General features: G+C 35.2%; 1 protein-coding gene across 3 annotated transcripts in view; it reads left to right on the forward strand.

The window, feature by feature from the left end:
* LOC135216031 (uncharacterized) overlaps positions 1-19007 on the forward strand; it is a 922226-nt gene that overhangs the window by 221486 nt on the left and 681733 nt on the right. For 2 of the 3 annotated variants that reach the window (XM_064250970.1, XM_064250973.1), the window contains exon 2: positions 3126-3165. The exons of the other annotated variant lie outside the window; for it this stretch is intronic. The gene's annotated coding sequence lies outside the window, so the exon portion shown is untranslated. The remainder of the gene's footprint in view (positions 1-3125; positions 3166-19007) is intronic. 3 annotated transcript variants of the gene reach the window in all.

Below are 19007 nucleotides of genomic sequence, written 5' to 3' on the forward strand. Positions count from 1 at the left end.
AAATAAAAAGAAAATGTCCTTATTCAAAATACTTTAACGATAAAGTAAAACTAGCCCGTAATCGTACCTGCCATTAACTTGAAAATCAGATTCCAACAAAATAGACTTACATGATGAGAAAATGAGAAAGTAATACAAAAAAGAATAAGATGGCAGAGTGAGTGGAAATCAACAAACATACATGTCTACGCATTAACTGCACAGTAAGTTAGAAAAACTGAAGGTAATGATGCGAGGGCCGAAGATGCTTTTAAGAGGTCTCATTTAGCAGGGCATGAGATTTAAAATTTACGTTGGCCAACTTTTGAGACTAATGATACTTCAGGCGTCGTCTTTAGGCTTTAGTCTTTGCACTCACGAGAGGCGTTTTGTGCAGGCAGATGCAAATAATATGCAGTATTTCCATTTGTTTCTTTCCTAATTCAAAATGAGGCTCAGGCTAAGCTGCAGTGTTTTCGGGTGTTGCAAGACTGCAGCACTGATGATGAATTAGAGTATGTGAATCGATTATTTAAAGAAGATAGACGTAATATGAATGTAGGCAAAATAAGCCAATTTTTTTGCAGACACAAAACCAGTCGTTCTGTTGTGCTCAGGGCTAGTTAATAATTATTATAACTATGTTGAAACTCTTGTTCCAGTAAACAGAATATAAACTAAAGTGAAAATAAAGACTTATCGTGTATAAATAATAGATTTAATTAGAAGTTGTATTTAATTGTCTGATTTTTATGTGTTTATTTTCTTTAAGAATATCAACTTTTGAAGTTCAAGGTTTAGTTAACACCCTTTCGTTTATCAACCCACTTTTGATTCGGTGGATTTTTTCCGGTGAATTCTCCCATCGATCCAAGGAGTCCATATTCAAGACTGGAGATATCTGTTAAACCGTCGCAAAAGTAGCATTTCTATTTACCTGGTAATGCTATTCATATTCCCAGTCAATCATATATCTTACAAATAATAAAAACATATTGTATTTACCGAGCTTTCCTGAAAGAGGTGTGACAAGACGGGAAAATAAGATTACCGTGCCACCTTTATCCTTCAGGTACTGGACTTTTTGGGAAATATTTGTCATTAATAAAAGGCTGAGTAGTGTTAATGATGCGTCATCAATAAAGGTAAGAACGTTCGGAAGCCAGGAATGGAAATGGAGACAAGCAAGAAGCTAAAAGATAAAAGACAAAAAGACAAAAGCGACTTGTGAAATACCTGGAATTGTCAGACCAGACCTTTGCAGTAGCACACTCTCCAGATACATTAGAATTCTGTACCCGACTCAGATTCCTTTCGGCCTGTTGCTATATTTTGTGCTCTTTCTGCCAGGTGAAAGTTTTCGCGCTTGGAAATGTTCGAGGCCGGACGATTTCTCCTGAATTTATTCGTCTTCATTTTCCTTTCGCCCACTACTTCCTTTGTTACGCCACAGTTGCCTTTCCAAGCAGTGCATCATTTCTTGTGAAATGAATTCCTTTTGGTCATGTAAGTTGTATTTCCGTGCAGGAAACTTTAACAACATAAGTCCCGGCATATACATACATAGGAACCTCATCAGTAATGTACCAAACCTCCTCCCACAATAGGCCATTCATCTCTGTTGAGCATGAACTCAATAGATATTGAAGCCCTTCCTTTTCAGCACCTTTCCAATTAACTGCTACCACCAATGTGGTAACAATCGTCAGCGCTTTTACCCCTGTGCCTTATAGAGCGCCAATGGCATTGGATTGAGTGCACCGCATCCCAAGACAGGTGAAGGCGAGGTGGACTGTTAACAGCTTTAAAGGAGGTCATGTCCCCTGAATGGCAAATCAACCTGTTTTAAACGAATCTAGTGGCAAGAAATCCGTTTAGAAATGATTGTTACTGTGACAGTAATAAATTGCAGAGCCAGGACATTGCCTCCTAGGTCCTTCCAGTGTCCGTGGGATATAAATGTATGTGTTTATAGGCAAAGGATTGTTTAATGAAGAGATGTGAATTCCTTAGCTGAAGGAAATGCATCTTAAATGGCAGATTAGTCTCTTCCTCAAGAGGTCAGCTGCAATCACAGTTTCAGTGGTGTAGAATATTGAGAAATTCTTGCCTTTTAGGTTCTGTTAAAAATTACTAATTGATTTCACAAAACACACACAGAGAGAGAGAGAGAGAGAGAGAGAGAGAGAGAGAGAGAGAGAGAGAGAGAGAGAGAGAGAGAGAGAGATTATATATATATATACATACATATATATATATATATATATATATATATATATATATATATATATATATATATATATATATATATATATACGCATATTACTTTGACAGTTTATCTATATTATTGGGGTTGTTAAGGCATACAGCAAGTGTTCTGGAATGCGGATGCTCTTTTACATGACCTATGTATCATTGCCCAGACCCCCTAAATTCAGTAACGTCTACTCATTACCAGGTACGTCATTCGCATCTTAGGTCAGAGGCATTAAATGTTTTAACGGGACGTATCTAAATCTTTCTGCGTCGCTCCAGATCAGAGTTCTGGGAGCTGGTAAGTGGGTAAGGCAAGCAGGCTAATCAGGCTGTAGGAGCACGCACGCGCGCACGCAAAACACACACACATACATATATATATATATATATATATGTCACTTTTTACCAGATACATGTATTTTTCGCGCTTTTTTGGATTGGATTATCACTACAAAGCCTTAAGATCCAAGTGCAAGGAATATGAAGAAATTATGGTGTCCGGTAGCGGGAAACGAACCCTGGTCCCATAGTCACAACAAGGTCACGTTGCCGATGTGACCTCGTTGTGATTATGGGACCCGGGTTCTTTTCCTGCTACTGGAGATCATAATTTCTTCATATATCTTGCACTTGGATCTTAAGGCTTTGTAGTGACCAGCGAATCCAAAAAAAGAGCTTGAAGAATTTAAGAAGTTAAGAGGGCATTATGGCTCTTACAATTACATATATATATATACGTATATAACATATACATATATTAAACAAGTGGTACCCTCTAGGAATATTCATATATTTTAGAAAAAATGTAATTGTTGATATTTTACTATTATGGAATCACTGTTCTAATTTTTTTTATTAGTTTCATAAAGATTGTTTATCTTTTTTTCCAGACTGGTTAACATCTGCCGAATTCAGCCAGTCAGTAAGAAGGTATGTGCAAAATGTGGGAGTTTATGAAGCTGCATATAGAATGTTATACTTTGCACGACTGTACATTGCAGTACTTTTAATTTACGTATGTGTACGCCGCTAATTATTTCTAATTCCGGTTTTATACATGGTATTATATTTAAGTATGTATGTATGTATGTATGATATATATATATATGTATTGATGTATATATAGTATATATATATATATATATATATATATATATAAATATATATATATATATATATATTATATAAATAAAGGTTTTTTTTGCCACGAAGGAAAAAATGAAAAAGCGAGATAGCTTTTTCATTTTTTCCTTCTTGGCAAAAAAAACCTATATTTATACATAGCATCACGTTTTATATACTTCGTGATCAAGTTATTCATTATATATATATATATATATATATATATATATATATATATATATATATATATATATATACACACACACATACATACATAGATATAGATATAGATATTGAGTCAGTATTTGTATGTGCGCCTTACAATGAATTTTGCCCATTTATTTTCTTGTAACGGATTTGGTGCGTGGTCTGTAGGGGCGGGGGAAATAGGGAGGGTTGGGTCTTGAGAGAAAACTACCACATTCCACAACTTCTGAATTGTGTATGAAACCCCCTGTGCAGGAAACCTCCACAATAATACCTGCACCTGCGTACACTTTCACACAAAGTTCATCATTAGTTCAACAAACCGCCCAAATACATGGCACTTTTTCATCTGTCTTGCCTTGCCGACACTCTCACTTCCAGGATATTAGGAAAATTCCGTTTTATACACTTCTTTTTGCCATTTATGCAAGGATTTCTAATTCTCCCTCTCCTCCTCACTGACACTTCTGTTTGATATGCACCTAACCAGTATTTATTGCTCCATTCACACGTTCGCTAGTCTTTTTGCAACTATTGCATATTTCTCGATATTAATGCTACATATACTGCGCAAACAGTTTACCTGAACACCGTCATAATTTTTCTTTCATTAATTAGCATCCACCATCTGCACTTCACTGAAACTGAGTAGTAGTGGCACAACAGTCCATTTATTCATTCCCACATTGTCTTTCGTAGGCAGTTTCAAGGTTCTCTATTAGTCTTGTGTAAACGCCCCTGCTTGTTTATGTGCGCTGGATAAATCTATTTAAAAGCATTATTTTTCTGAATAATTGATTTCCAGACATTTCTACAAAGACTCTCCCCATTATGTTATATATATATATATATATATATATATATATAGATATATATATATGTATACATATATATATATATATATATACATATATATAATATATATCATAGATATATAGATATATATATATATATATATATATATATATATAGTTGCCTGCAGTAATCTTTTCTATTCATCATTGGGCTTCAGCTATTTGAAGAAAATACTTTTGCATCCTCACAAATATGTGGGGGTCTTACTTCGCAAAAATATTGTGCAGATTCGGCGCAAAAATGGAAAATGTTAAGCTGAATGTATATATCTTGTTAAGGTAGGGGAGAGGAAAGAGATGATGGGAGGCATTGAGAAAGAAATAGAGAATAAAATGTAATATTCCTAAGGACTTTTTTTGAATTTTATGAAAAAGAAATAGAAGCATATTTTTGTTGTTGTTGCTGTAATGATTTATTATTTGAAAAAGATATTTAAGAGGATATATTATTTTTTTTAAATTCAATGTTTATTTTATAGAGGTAAACATTTATTTCCAAGGTAGTTTTAATCACTATTATTTAAAGAAGCCATTCAATATTTAATCCGCAAAGTAAATCGACGATAAAAGGAAAAAGAATTAGTGGACAAGGTCAGCAGGGGAAAGCAACTGTGGGGAAACCAGAGGGAATGTGAGGTCATGGGAGGGGAAAAGGATTCAATTTCTTTATTTGTTGAAATAACGGATAGGGTGCCGGGAGACGTAAGGGGAAGAGACAAATAATGAATGAATATAGATGGACACAAGGGGCTGGAAGAGTCATGAGTCTTTATATATATATAATATATTATACATGCATATTTACATACATACATTATATATATATATATATATATATATATTTACAAATATATATGTGTGTTTGTATGTATGTACTTATAAATATATGCATGTGTATGTAAGTGTATGGTGTGAGTGTTTTATATGTATGTGTGTGTACATTCACACACACACACACAGACACACACACACCACATACATACATATATATATATATATATATATATATATATATATATATATATACACAAACACACATATACACACACCTGTGATCTAGTAGTTATCACCCTTGCTTTGACAGAGAGATTACTGAGATATATCTCAGTGTGGCATGGGGGACTTGAGAGCCAATTTGGGTCTGTTCCCTTGAAAATAAAAGTGTGTCCTTGTTAATTGAAAAAATGAATTTGGTAAGTAATGAACAGGGGTAATCCTAAACCACTTCACTAAAGATATGCGGCAAAAGAATTGTTGTCCATTGGTTAAAAGTAGACACAGCCCCATGTTCTTAGTCAGTAGTGGGCAAATGTCGCAAAATGAAGGTTCTTGCGATCGAACTGTCTAAAGCAAATTTGTTGTTGAATCTATTGTTTTAGGCCCTTATAAGGGCAAAAGTGCATGTTGGCATTTTTTTTTATCTCAAGATTCCATATTTGTAGGTTGCTAAAGTTCGATCCGACTCCCCATAGGGTGAAAATTAAACTTCATTGAATGTGGTACGCACTGGCACTTGCCAATAATTAGCGTGAGCTAATTACTGGTACGTACTGGCACTTGCAGTATTTAGCGCACACTAAATTCTGGCTTGCACTAGCACGTCCCAATATATCAAGTGTCAGCTTGGCCACTGGTGCCACTTCTCCATAAGGTGACTCTCCACTTAACTGGCAAAGGTGCTCAGCCCTTCCTGCAGTATCTACCTCCATCCTAAGTGGTGCGTCTCCATATATGAAAGCCATAGCGTTTGTCTTCCTCCAAGAACAATTGCCGTTGTTATTAGATGTAAATAACTTAGTCCTCCCTGCTTAGTTTTTTTTTTTCATTTTGTAGGCCTAGGAAAAATACAAATTAGTTATAATGTTGGGCATTTTTAACTACTCATTGCAGTTCCCATTTTTCAATCACCAAAACTTTTCTACTTCTGCCCGTGACCTAGTATTATCTGTCACCTCCCTGTTCTTTCTTTCCTTAGTAATTTGTATTCTATCATTTGTGTAGCTACAAAACCTCCTCTAATTACAGTTCCCGCGTCCAGATCTTCTCGCACTTCCCTCATTATTGCTTCTGCATAAATTGTGTACAGGCTTTCCGCTCTTCTTTCAACTATTCCGACTTCTGATTCTTTCTCTGCCACTAAAGCGCTAAATGTTTGTCCCATGCAGAAGTTTCTTATGGTCTCTCTCATAGTTTGCGATTGTATTTTATAGAAAGTCCTCGTGGTTTAAAGTTAAAAATTGCATATATTCCTGATGGTGCTATAAATCCTGTTAAAAATTCCCACAGTGACCAGGAAAATATGTATGGTTACTGGGAGTGTTTTATGCTGTATATTTACAGCAAAACAGAGAAAGTGTAGGAGTACCTAGTTCAGTATTGATTTAAATTCTTAATCTTTAATATTGGAAACATATCTTTGCAAGTATGCGGTTGAATCTTCTTCATCTTGACTGGAATGTGAATGATTTGTTATGGCAATATTCTTTACCAGACGGAAAGGAAGTCGGCGGCTTTTAGTCTTTAATCATAAACGTGAAAATGAGTAAAACAAACCTTTACTAGTATTTACGTCATTAGAGTGGGACTAATTACCAGATAAGCTCATGCAGGAGTGTAGAATTATTTTGTTATGATTGCATCTGCAAGGGGACACTGGTCTTCAAGGCCTCATACTTTTAGTTAAGCTGATAGTTGGGGGGCAAAGTCTCACCTTCCACATTTGACAGAGTGCTAAAGTTCGATCCCAGTCCCCCATAGGGTGAAAATGTGATTGAATATGTTCATCTTATATATCGTTTGAAAGCTTATGGTGAGCTGATAATGTTTTTTCTACGAAGGAACTATGGTTAAATTTTCTTTGGTTCTTGAGTTATTCACTCTTTTTTTCCTTGCATTTATGTTTGAAAAATTGGCTGAAAATACGACTGTAAAATGACATTCATCTTTCCTGGTGTAAATAGAGCGATTTCACAGTAACTCATATCTTTGTTTTTAGTAAAGCTAGATACGAAAATAATAGAATATCTGTACTCCCACAACATGAGCTGAACAGGATATGTCAAGATTATTTTTTAGAGATGATTGACATAAACAATGTTTTTAAACTGATTGATAAACTAGAAGCTAATGATGTATCTTTTTGTGAATCAGAGGTGGATTACAACATAACGACCAAAACATTCTTGGGAAAAAGAGCTAAAGAAGATATTTTGAGTTAAGTGCAGATAGGCCATGACGTCTTGAGTGTGATATGAATGGGACTGTTATTTCTCTTGCTCTCTGACTAATCTATTTGAGTTTTAATTTCATGAGAACAGTCAGTACAGGAAATAGAAAGTAAAATGATGTATGGCTAATTATTCTAGAGTTTACTACAGTGTATATATATACTATATATATAAGTCATATCACATTTCCGTGATTCATATACATATATCGAGCTACAATGTCCTTTAATATCTAATTCGCTCTACCTCGGAATTAATATATTTTCATATATGCTTAACCGAAGGGGAATTTTTTCTCGATAATAGATTTGCCTGGACCAGGGCGCGAACCTATGGATCCTTTCAAACCCAGGAAAGTCAGTGAAGCTTTTCCTACTACACCACCGCGGTGGTGTAGTAGGAAAAGCTTCACTGACTTTCCTGGGTTTGAAAGGATCCATAGGTTCGCGCCCTGGTCCAGGCAAATCTATTATCGAGAAAAAATTCCCCTTCGGTTAAGCATATATGAAAATATATTAATTCCGAGGTAGAGCGAATTAGATATTAAAGGACATTGTAGCTCGATATATATATATACTATATATATATATATATATATATATATATATATATATATATATATATATATATATATATAAAATCTGTGTGTATGTGTGCCTACTGGCTTCTAAGGTTCCTCCATCCCAGTACTTTTCAAGTCTTCTTCTACCTCTAACATTCTGAGTTATGCCTTCTTTTCATCATGCTATAATAATCCATTCTTTATACATGACAGAAAAATCTCGAAATACATACGGCACATTTTCCCATCTGTCAGTTCTTATATTAGATATATTATCCAAACATTTCGCATCAACATATTCAAACTAATTATTCCTCTGTTCGATTCTTAGGCCAGGTAGGTTTTTGGCAAAAACTGTTTTTACTTTGACAAAGTATATCCAACCTAAGGAGTTGGAACAGATGTGCAGGTGAACCGCTCTCTCTCTCTCTCTCTCTCTCTCTCTCTCTCTCTCTCTCTCTCTCTCTCTCTTCTTCTCTCTCCTATCTCTCTCTCGTCTCTCTCGCTCTCTCTCTCTCTCTCTCTCTCTCTCTCTCTCTCTCTGTACTTTTATTCCCTTCAAAAGCAGGTATCTGGTTTTATTCATCTTTTAACTTTATAGAATGTGACTTAATTCTCTTTTCGTGCGGTTGCGTGCAGTGTTATGAATGTAAATGTGCGTAGGGAATATTTTTAAGATAAATAACCTCTTGAGTCTTGTCATGTCAACTTTGAAAATCATTTTTTCGTTTCTCTTAGATTCGTAGGAAAGGGCTTTTCGAAAATAATTTTTAAATTTCTTTATGAATGCCTTTTTAACAAATGTATTGTAAATACGTTTTTCGTATTCTTTTATATTTTTGTACGAAAAATAAAGAAAATTACGGTCCACATGATTAAGGGAAGTGTAATGCTGCAGAAAATCTCCTTTGAATGGAAAAAAATCCTATTGTCTTGCCTCTGGAATTAAGGTCGGCAAATTAAATGAAAGTTGGCACAGTGTTTCATTTTCTCTCTCTGACGAAGTCTGAATTTAAATGAAACACCCTCCCCCCTACTCTCTCTCTCTCTCTCTCTCTCTCTCTGAGTTTTATTTTATTCTTCATTATACACTTCGTGACTGGCCTCTCTCTCTCTCTCTCTCTCTCTCTCTCTCTCTCTCTCTCTCTCTCTCTCTCTCTTCCCGACGAAACTGAAAGAATAAAATTTTTGCAAGGTGATAAATACATTTGGCACTGATAAAAGGTCTGTCCCTGCCTAGTTAATACTGTATTGTTGTAGGCTTATATATTTTTATATAGTTGCAAGTACTTATACCTGCTTATTCATATGATAATATACTGCATTAATATACTTATTTGTGCAACTCTTTTAATTTTAATGTTGAAATGATAGTATATTCCGCCACATGAAATAACACGCGCCAAATTTATCGTGAGTCTTTAGTGGATAAGTGATTCAGAACTAGATGGGTCATCTTATGTTACAATGGTTGAAAGGTCTGTGAGTCCTGACGCTTTGCCATAAATGTACAGTAAATCGCGATGATTTATTGTAGACTGTTAACTGAAATACATGTCATCAACGTTATGGAGGGGAGGTGGGTTTTAGGCACTGGACAACCACATTCAGTATTGAGTAGTCTTGCAACAGATCTTAGGATCCTGTTGTAAGCAACATTAAGTTACGTTGAGGCAAGAGAAGCCAATGGAAAGAATTATTGAGCTGAAAAGCAACATTAAGTTACGTTGAGGCAAGAGAAGCCAATGGAAAGAATTATTGAGCTGAAAATGACATTCTTCAAAATGCGCAGTACCGTATTTCCCATCGGAAAATGACATCTCGTGGAGGTGGAATTGGGGATATGAGCTGTCAACAGATGGTCGTATCGATCGAGTTGTGTCTCTGCTGCTGTACCCGTTTATTGGTGAGTAGTGATTCCATACGATGATGTTGGGAAAAAGGTATATAGTATATATCTTTATATATATATATATATATATATTATATATATATATTATATATATAGATAGATAGATAGATAGATAGATAGATAGATAGATAGTAGATAGATAGATAGATAGACAGATATAGTGAGAGATGTGTATTTCTGGAGATAGAAGTTCACTCTCGACGTGGTTCGGAAGTTACGTAAAGCCGTTGGTCTCTTTGCTGAGTAACCACTGGTTCCATGCAACGTAAAAACACCACACAAACAAACAAACAAACAATATATATATACATACATGCACATACACATACACACACACACACACACACACACACACACACACACACACATATATATATATATATATATATATATATATATATACGTACGTGTAAACGCTCAGACACACGCACACGAGCACCCGCACACACAAATATAAGTATATGTATATATGAATGGTTAATCCCTTATTAATACGTGAAGGATACGTGTTGACTATATATTTATATTTCCTACAGGTTATCATTGATTTACTATTCCATTTGTTCATTTATTCATTTTTGAAGTCGTAAAATGTTATGTTTTATTCCTATCCAATTTGTATGTTATCTTCTCTTTACTTTACATATCTTCGGTTTTATCTTTTGAATCTTGCGTTTTACTAGTCAGTGGGCTTTTAGGTTTTTCCAAGAAATGGATGCTCTTCATGATTAATAAGAAAAGTGGTTTTCCAAGTTTAGATATTCTCTTGCGATGAGTATGGCGAATTATTTTGTACGTTGATAGTTTTTAAAATTCGCGATTATCTTCTTGAGATTCGGAATACCTTTTAATAATTATGAATTATATTTTATCACACATCTTGTTAATCCTTTATACAGGCTAAATGTGAATAGAAAGGAATTTATATGAAAGGCAGGAGACTGAAAAAAAAACAAAAAACATGGATAACTAGCATTAAATGTTAGAAAATAATGAGCTAAATCATTGTAGCCTAGACGCCTACAAACCAATAAACGTCGATCCAGCAGAAAAAAAAAACATACTTCCTCTGCAATAAAACCAGGATGGAGATCAGCTTCAATCTAAGCAGGACAAAAAAAGAAAAAAACGAAGGGCACGTGACAAGTCGCCCTAAAGACGATGTCCCTGCCCAAGGTAATACATTGTCAAATCGAACAATGATCTATTGTCCACACTGACGCCTTGTTGACACAGTTAATATGCTCTAGGAATGATGGCCAGGAGGAAGGAGGCTGTAGCAGCAGCAGCATCAGCCGAAGGCCAAGAGGATCTGTTATCTCAGCCTTATCTGCCACTTCTTAATTACGCGTGGCTTATCGCTGAGCTTGGTCTGTTGATATACTTAGCACTCGGTGTCTCCGTCGTCTTCCTCTCGTTCTTTGCTTATTTCCTGTATTCCCTTTCGTTCTCGTTTTCATGGTCGTAGTTTTTGAGGTAGTCCTATTCATTTTCAATATTCTATTTTGTTTTGGTATCCCGGTTTTCGTTATTTTCCTCTTTTTTTATTTCCTTCTCTTTTTCTTTAACTTGATGATTTATTTTCACCTTTCAGCTTCATGCCCTCTGGTTAACAGAGCTACGATGTCGGTTGATGCTAACTGACGGCTATTCGTCATATTTTAAAAGGTGATACACCTAACCCCTCACTGGAATGACTGATTGATATTTTCGACGAAGTATTACGCCTCCCTGTGTCTTCGTAAAGATTTCTAGCCTTTCTCCTTTTGTTTCTTCTGTGGCTCACTCCATTATGTATATTGTATACCTTATATTGTAAACCTCTTATGTTGTGTACCTGCGCTTTAAAGACGTCGTCAGGATCTTGCCTTATTTTTCAGTCTTTCCCTAGTGACATTGTGGTATACGCGCGTGTGTGTGCGTGTGGTGTGTGTGTGTATAATATATATCTTATATATAATATATATATATATATATATGTGTGTATGTATATATATATATATATATATATATATATATATATATATATATATTGATAGATATATAGATAAATAGATTTTGTGTGTGTGAGTTGACTAAGTGTATGACAACGGTAATAAGGACACGACGATAACAGTAGATAAAAGCAGAAACTGGAACTTTGATTTCTCGCTAAGTAGGCATGTAGAGAGAAATGAACGCTTTCTTTAGAAAAAAAAGAGAGAGTTCCGGGGTAACATTTGTCCCAAATTACAAGAGACAAATAAAAGAAAGAGGGCTTGTGTCTGAGGGAGACAGAAACAAATGAATTACTTCCACGAAACAGTGAAAGAAATGCTTGGATTTTTGTTGATGTAGGATATTTTGTCCCGAATTAGACGAAATATGATCCGTAGCTGGAGAGATCATGCAACTGTCGGAAGAAAGAAGTAATGGAAAGATGATCGGATTTTATTTTTTATTTTTTAAATTGGATGCGTCGATATCCCCAACTTAGATTAATTTTCCTTAATTGACAGGATTATCCGCACTTCATCTTCTGCCTGCATGATTGTCTTAGGTCCTTATAAAGATGTCGGACACTGTTTACTGCCCGTATGATTAATGTTCTCAAACTGAGGACACTGAGGGCCACTGTAAACACGACCTTCCAGTCTTGGGAATTAATTACGTTGCTTGATGTTACGTAGTCATTGCCTAAGGCACACTTCATTTGTCTAGATTCAGATAAACACACTTTTGCGATATTTTTATTTTTGTGAAGTATATTTTTAAAGCTTTTTTTTTATATGGATTAGTAATTCTCTAAGGCATCTCTATCCTGGCAACTGCTTATATAAGTCCCAGTTTCATTCTTTTTGAGAAGACTTTCTGCCCGCTGGGTAAAAGTATGTGCACATTATGAACAGTGAAAGGAAATGATGATGTAAATAAAAGAGGAAAATACCAGAACGGCCAGAAAATGAAAATCGTTGAAACTGTGAGTTTTAGCTTATGTGCGAGAAATATAATACTCTAGTAAACAGCAGATGCATATCCGAAGTTTACTCTATATATATATATATTATATATATTATATATATATATATATATATATATATATATATATATATATATTAACTAATATATTATTTATTTATATATATATTTTATTTTATAACATTTATAGTATATATATATAGATATATATATATATATATAATATATATATATTATATATATATATATATATATATATATATAATATATATTATATTTATATATATATTTTATTACATATATATATCATATATATATATTTTATATCCTATAAATATATATATATATATATATATATATTTACTTAACTTTTAATGTATATGCATTTTTTATTCACTTCGCATTGTTTTTCACTTTTTTAATGGATGGGACACATTTTATTGCGCGGAAAATAATAATAATAATAATAATAATAATGTCTTGGTAAATAGGATGGCTGCACTATTTGAATGATTTTTTATAGAGCCTTCTCAGTCTTCCTTATAAGACTCGGTATAAAATTAACTCAAATTATGCAACCATTATGTTTACCGGGACTTACTGAAGAGTGTCGGCTTCCTCCAAGTAAAAATGAATAAAAATAACGATAATAATGAATCTATAAAAGAAGCACCACAAGCGTCGAGATATCCACCGAGTCACCCATTAGGGTGCTCAAAATTTATTTTCCTTTTCCTTAGTGAAATTCCATAGCTTTCTACGACGATGGTTAATTTCTGTCGCAACTTCTCCATTTCTAAAAGGGACCTGAGCGCCTCTGGGGCGTGGTCGGTATGGTGTTGGCGTGCTACCTCGGTGGCCACGAGTTCGATTCTCGGGCATTCCATTGAGGTGTGAGAGATGTGTATTTTTGGTGATATAATTCACTTTTGGCGTGGTTCGGAATTCACGTAAAGCCGTTGGTCCCTTTGCTGAATAACCACTGGTTCCATGAAAAGTAAAAACACCATACAGACAAACAAATAAAACAAACAAACAATAAAAGGTACCTGTAACTTGGTCAGTCATGAACGGTATGTTAACGAAGATTGATTTGAGACCATTGAATGTATGTGGGTGTGTGTGTGTGTGTAATGTATGCGTCTAATATGTTATGTGAGTTAAAACGTGATAGATGCAAGTAAAAAGTGCAGTCTATAATCTTCCGTCTTTACCCTAAGGTATAAAGGTGACAATTCTTGCTTTCAGTAGTTTAACTGTATTGTAGTTCATGTACCATATATATGTGAGTTTCGTTTAACTGTATTGTAGTTATGTAATATATATATAGTATATATGATATATAATTAGTATTTTAATAGATTATATATATACATATAAATATAACATATATATATATAACTATATATATATATATATATATAATATATATATGTGTGTATGTATGTATGTATGCATGTTTTCAAAATTAAAGGTGATTAGAGGAAAAGTAATGTTATCTCCTTTCTTATTTTACCCACAGAATCAAGGGTGAATCGTTTTTACAATGACGCTTAAACAATTTTCTGCTTATTTCACTTACGCAGAAGTGAGCATAAGCAGTGTATCGAGCCCCTGTACATAACACTTCACGTCATCTATATAAAGATATTGAATAGCCAAGGAGGCAAAACTATCCTCTTTATCGGACCATTTTTACCTCAAAGAAGTTAGTATGCAGACTTCACATCGCAGTCCAGGGTTTGTTGTCTTCATAAAAACTTTTAACACTTCTCAGCAGATTACCCTCTCCGCCATACATCTTCATCACCCTCCACATCGCATCTTTATCTCCGCTATCAAAAGTTATCTATATTCTTTTTCCTTACACTTAACTTCTGCACCTAAATCTACACTGCTTCTCCCTTATCAGTCTTCTGTCTTCGATTTTACACTCTTAATCATAACCATATCATATCCCATTCAAAGCATAGTAAGTAGAATTTTGTTTTTATAAAGCATGCAGTCGACTCGATCATTATTCCTCATAAAAGAAACATTATGCCTCTTCACTCATTCCACTGGAACTTTTCCATTATTCAGTCATATTTTCATCGCTGTACTAGGGTGTGTTATTGACATCTCTTGGCGCTTTCCCAATCTTGAACCTTTCAATAACCCTATTTGAATCTTCGACTGTCACATTCCCAAGTATTCCAAAATTTTCTCCAACTTCTTTTCTCAGGAGTATCCCACAGATCTTCCTCTCATATTTCTTCGATGCTTAACAGCTCTCTGTAATAGTACTCGTTTTAGGCACCGAAGACTGCGAGCCCTCAGATAGTATCTCTGCACATGCATCTTTTAATAAGATCCAATTTCTCATTAACCATTTCTTTGCTGTTAGGGATACAAACAATATTTTCCCCCCAAAATATCTGCTCAGATTAACGTACATTTTTAATGTGTTTAATTTTTTCACTCACTTTGCCACAGATTTCCATACGTAGAATTTTGTTTACCACTGCATAATCTGACGGTTACTCCTCACAAATCCTTTTACTTCCCATTCACTAACCTCTAATTCCAGTATGCGATTATTTGTTACGTTTCCCTTTTTCCTTCCCTCTTGTACCTCCCCGCATAACAATATTCCAGACGTTTATTATCATAATTGTATATCGTGACACCGGGTTGGTAATCATTTTATATCTACCGTCAGTCCTTTTTAACACCTTTGCTAGAACCTAGTTCATTTCTGTACAATATCACTAACTTAACCTTTCATGTGTAGCACCGGATATGATGGACGACTTGTCAGCTACTGTGTTTAAGAAATGAATTTAATCATAAATGCTAAGGGTGGAATTATGCTGATCTTGAAAAGTATCAACACATTCCTACTTGAAGAAGCATTGCACACTCACTCTGGGTGTCTGTCCGTTAGTAAGTCTGTGTAGCCTACTTCATATATCTTTCGTAGCAGGAATATTCCCTGAAGACCTCGTAAACTGCGTCTTACGCTTGCACCTCTTAAGGGCGCAGTCACCCTTCGAAATATGTGAAAGACTCCACCTTATCGACTACAGTTAGTTAGGAAGCCCTGTCTGCCTAAGGAGATGCTTTAGAGGAAAAAATGGCCGCGAAGGAAACTTCATGAGCATATTTTTCCCTCGGCTCCCCTTTCTATCATCTTCTAGTGGCGAAAAGTTTGATACATTAATTTGCATAGAAATTTGTACAGGAAAACAAAGCTTCTTAGCTGAGAAGAGAAGAGCGTTTGCTGATCGTTAAAACTGGCCTCTTACCTTTCTGTCTATCTATCTATCCGTCTATCTACCTATATGTCTAAATGTTGTGAGAGAAAGGTCATGTTGCAACGGAGAAAAGAGGATCTAGAGAAGAAATAAGAATTTTTTCTATGATCAAACGCATATATAGTAAGGTATCTAAAGGAAAGGGAAAAGCTTCATACAGTTGTGTATAGTATGTTCATAGTGAATGATTTATATTAGGAGTACTCAGATTTTCGTATAAACGGTGGAATTCGCCTCGAGAAACATGAAGGGGAGATTGAAACCTTGAAAAAAGGGCAAGAAATAGAATAGATTAACTTTTTTCCCCTTCCGTCCTATGGAATAATCTTCCCCTCGGAGGAGATAAAAGTGAGTCAGTCGGTGGTTGATGGTCGTTTATCACTCCTGCCCACATCCTGTGAAGGGAGACCGGAATGGTTATTTGACGGCAGCGAGGTCACTTGTTCGTTCCTTTTTGCCGAGAACAGTTTTACCTCTTGTGGATTTGTTTGATGTATTTATAGTATCGTCTTTTGATGGTTATTGTTGTAACTATGAAATTGTGATTGTTTTGTGTTTTTGTTTTCGTTTTTTTTTATTGCACGGGGTAATAGGCCCGAGCTACCTCCTGAAATAGTGCACAGTAGTTCTGTGCCGAAGAAAGCATAGAAGAACGAGGTACGAGAATAAAAAAAAAAAATTGCTGCCGAACTCTTAGGAAAGCATTATATCTGCCATTCTATGAATAAAATCTTACATGATTTTTTCGTCATCTCGTATGATTCTCATTCTTTTTGTGGTTCAGTCAGATCGATGTTGTTCCCGTAAATTTTGAATAAGTTGAAACGAACCTTTCTCTTTAATCTTGAGTTTCCTTAGGAACCTTTAAGCTCTTCAAGACGGAGGGCAGGTCAAGGACCTGGACTAGCGATGTTCAAGACAGGGAGCGTATTGCTACTTTTAGGACAGTGAATATTATGATTTATAATATCTTTATGATTGCGGTTATTTTCAAGGTTGTGTTGAGTCTGCTGCATTTATGTGAAGTAGACGTTTGATCTTATTTTTTATCTGTAGTAAGGTACGGCAGTTCCTGCCAGCATCTCTCTCTCTCTCTCTCTCTCTCTCTCTCTCTCTCTCTCTCTCTCTCTCTCTCCTTACTTTCGTAAGATTTAATGTCAGTTGTTCGGGATACTCATTGCAGCCCCAGTCCAAATTCGTGTAGGGGAACAAGTGCATATGTATGTTAACTGTAGCAATTTATTGATTATATACGAACGTCAACTCTATTGTCAGTATGTAAAGAAACCATTTCACACAGGCCACTTGCTCATCACTCAAAGGAAACGTACGTCACTTAAACCGCAGTAAGAGAATTTTCTGGCAGAACTTCAGACCTTGTATATTATGAATCGACTTAAATTGCCCTGATTATACATTCCAGCATTGCTGGCACGTACCGGTTTTATTATTTATTTTATTTTTTTCTTAGCTTTGAAGGTCTTATGTTTACCCTTTAGTCCGACCAAGAGGTCATTGTTTGACAGACGCCAGGGTGCGTTATAGTTTCATGAGGTTGAGCCGATTTGATATGCTGCGGCAAGTTTGGTCTCTCGACTTGCCGTCTTTGATGTTGAAGGACTCAGTGGCAAAATGCAGTTAAATGAGAGAGAGAGAGAGAGAGAGAGAGAGAGAGAGAGAGAGAGAGAAATTGAACTGCATTCAGACATTAAAGCTTTCGCTGCCATTCGGTCGCTGAATGAATTCTTGTTCCCTATGCAGAGAGAGAGAGAGAGAGAGAGAGAGAGAGAGAGAGAGAGTGGGCAAGTGATAATTGAATGAGAAAATATTGAGCTTATCTAGAAATTTTAAGTTAATCCTTTCCAAAAAATTGGAGTTTGTGTTGTCTCGTTTTATACTCTCCCCACCCCACTTTGTTTTCAGTGTAAAGATGCCTTTGTGAATAATAAAGATCCCAGTACTTTTGAATTTTTCTGGTTTCCAGTCCCTAGTTTTATTAATCGAACTTTGCCCGTGTAAGTCGCTTATTTGGGTAGGACGAGTTCTCGTTTGCTACGAGGGTCAAGTATATTGCGTCCTGTTACATAGGTCCTTAGCTTTTTTTCTTGAAGTTATTTCTTGTTTCTTGGCTGTCTTTAAAGCCAGATTGAATCGTCGTCTTGAAGATAGATATTTTACCCAACTGCTGATGTGGCTCCAGTGTCTGTTTGAAGATTTGTGTCCGTTCTTAAACTTGCCTCATGATTTATTGTTATTTTAAAATTGAAGCTCTGTTTTTTCATTAGTTTCATTTACAGTAATGATTTATCCTTGAATTTTATTTATCAGGCAAATGCATGAATTAAAACTCTCAATCACTAATATTGTATAAAATTTTAAAATTTTATAGTTTGGTTTTGCGAATGCTATCGATGCAACACGCGACAAGAAATTGAGTTATTCGCGAATTATGGTTTTCCCTTTTGAGTTATTTGTGTGTTATGGATTTCTCTGTGGAGAAATACAGAACCTAATATCCATGCTGAAAAGGAAGAAGTGAAGCAGATGGTTAATGCATGAATAAGTAAGAATATACCATGTTTAAATCTTCATTGATCAGCTGTGTAACTTCACAAACACACACAAACACACTCA

This window comes from Macrobrachium nipponense, chromosome 6 (assembly GCF_015104395.2).
Source record: "Macrobrachium nipponense isolate FS-2020 chromosome 6, ASM1510439v2, whole genome shotgun sequence".
Classification (NCBI taxonomy): domain Eukaryota; kingdom Metazoa; phylum Arthropoda; class Malacostraca; order Decapoda; family Palaemonidae; genus Macrobrachium; species Macrobrachium nipponense.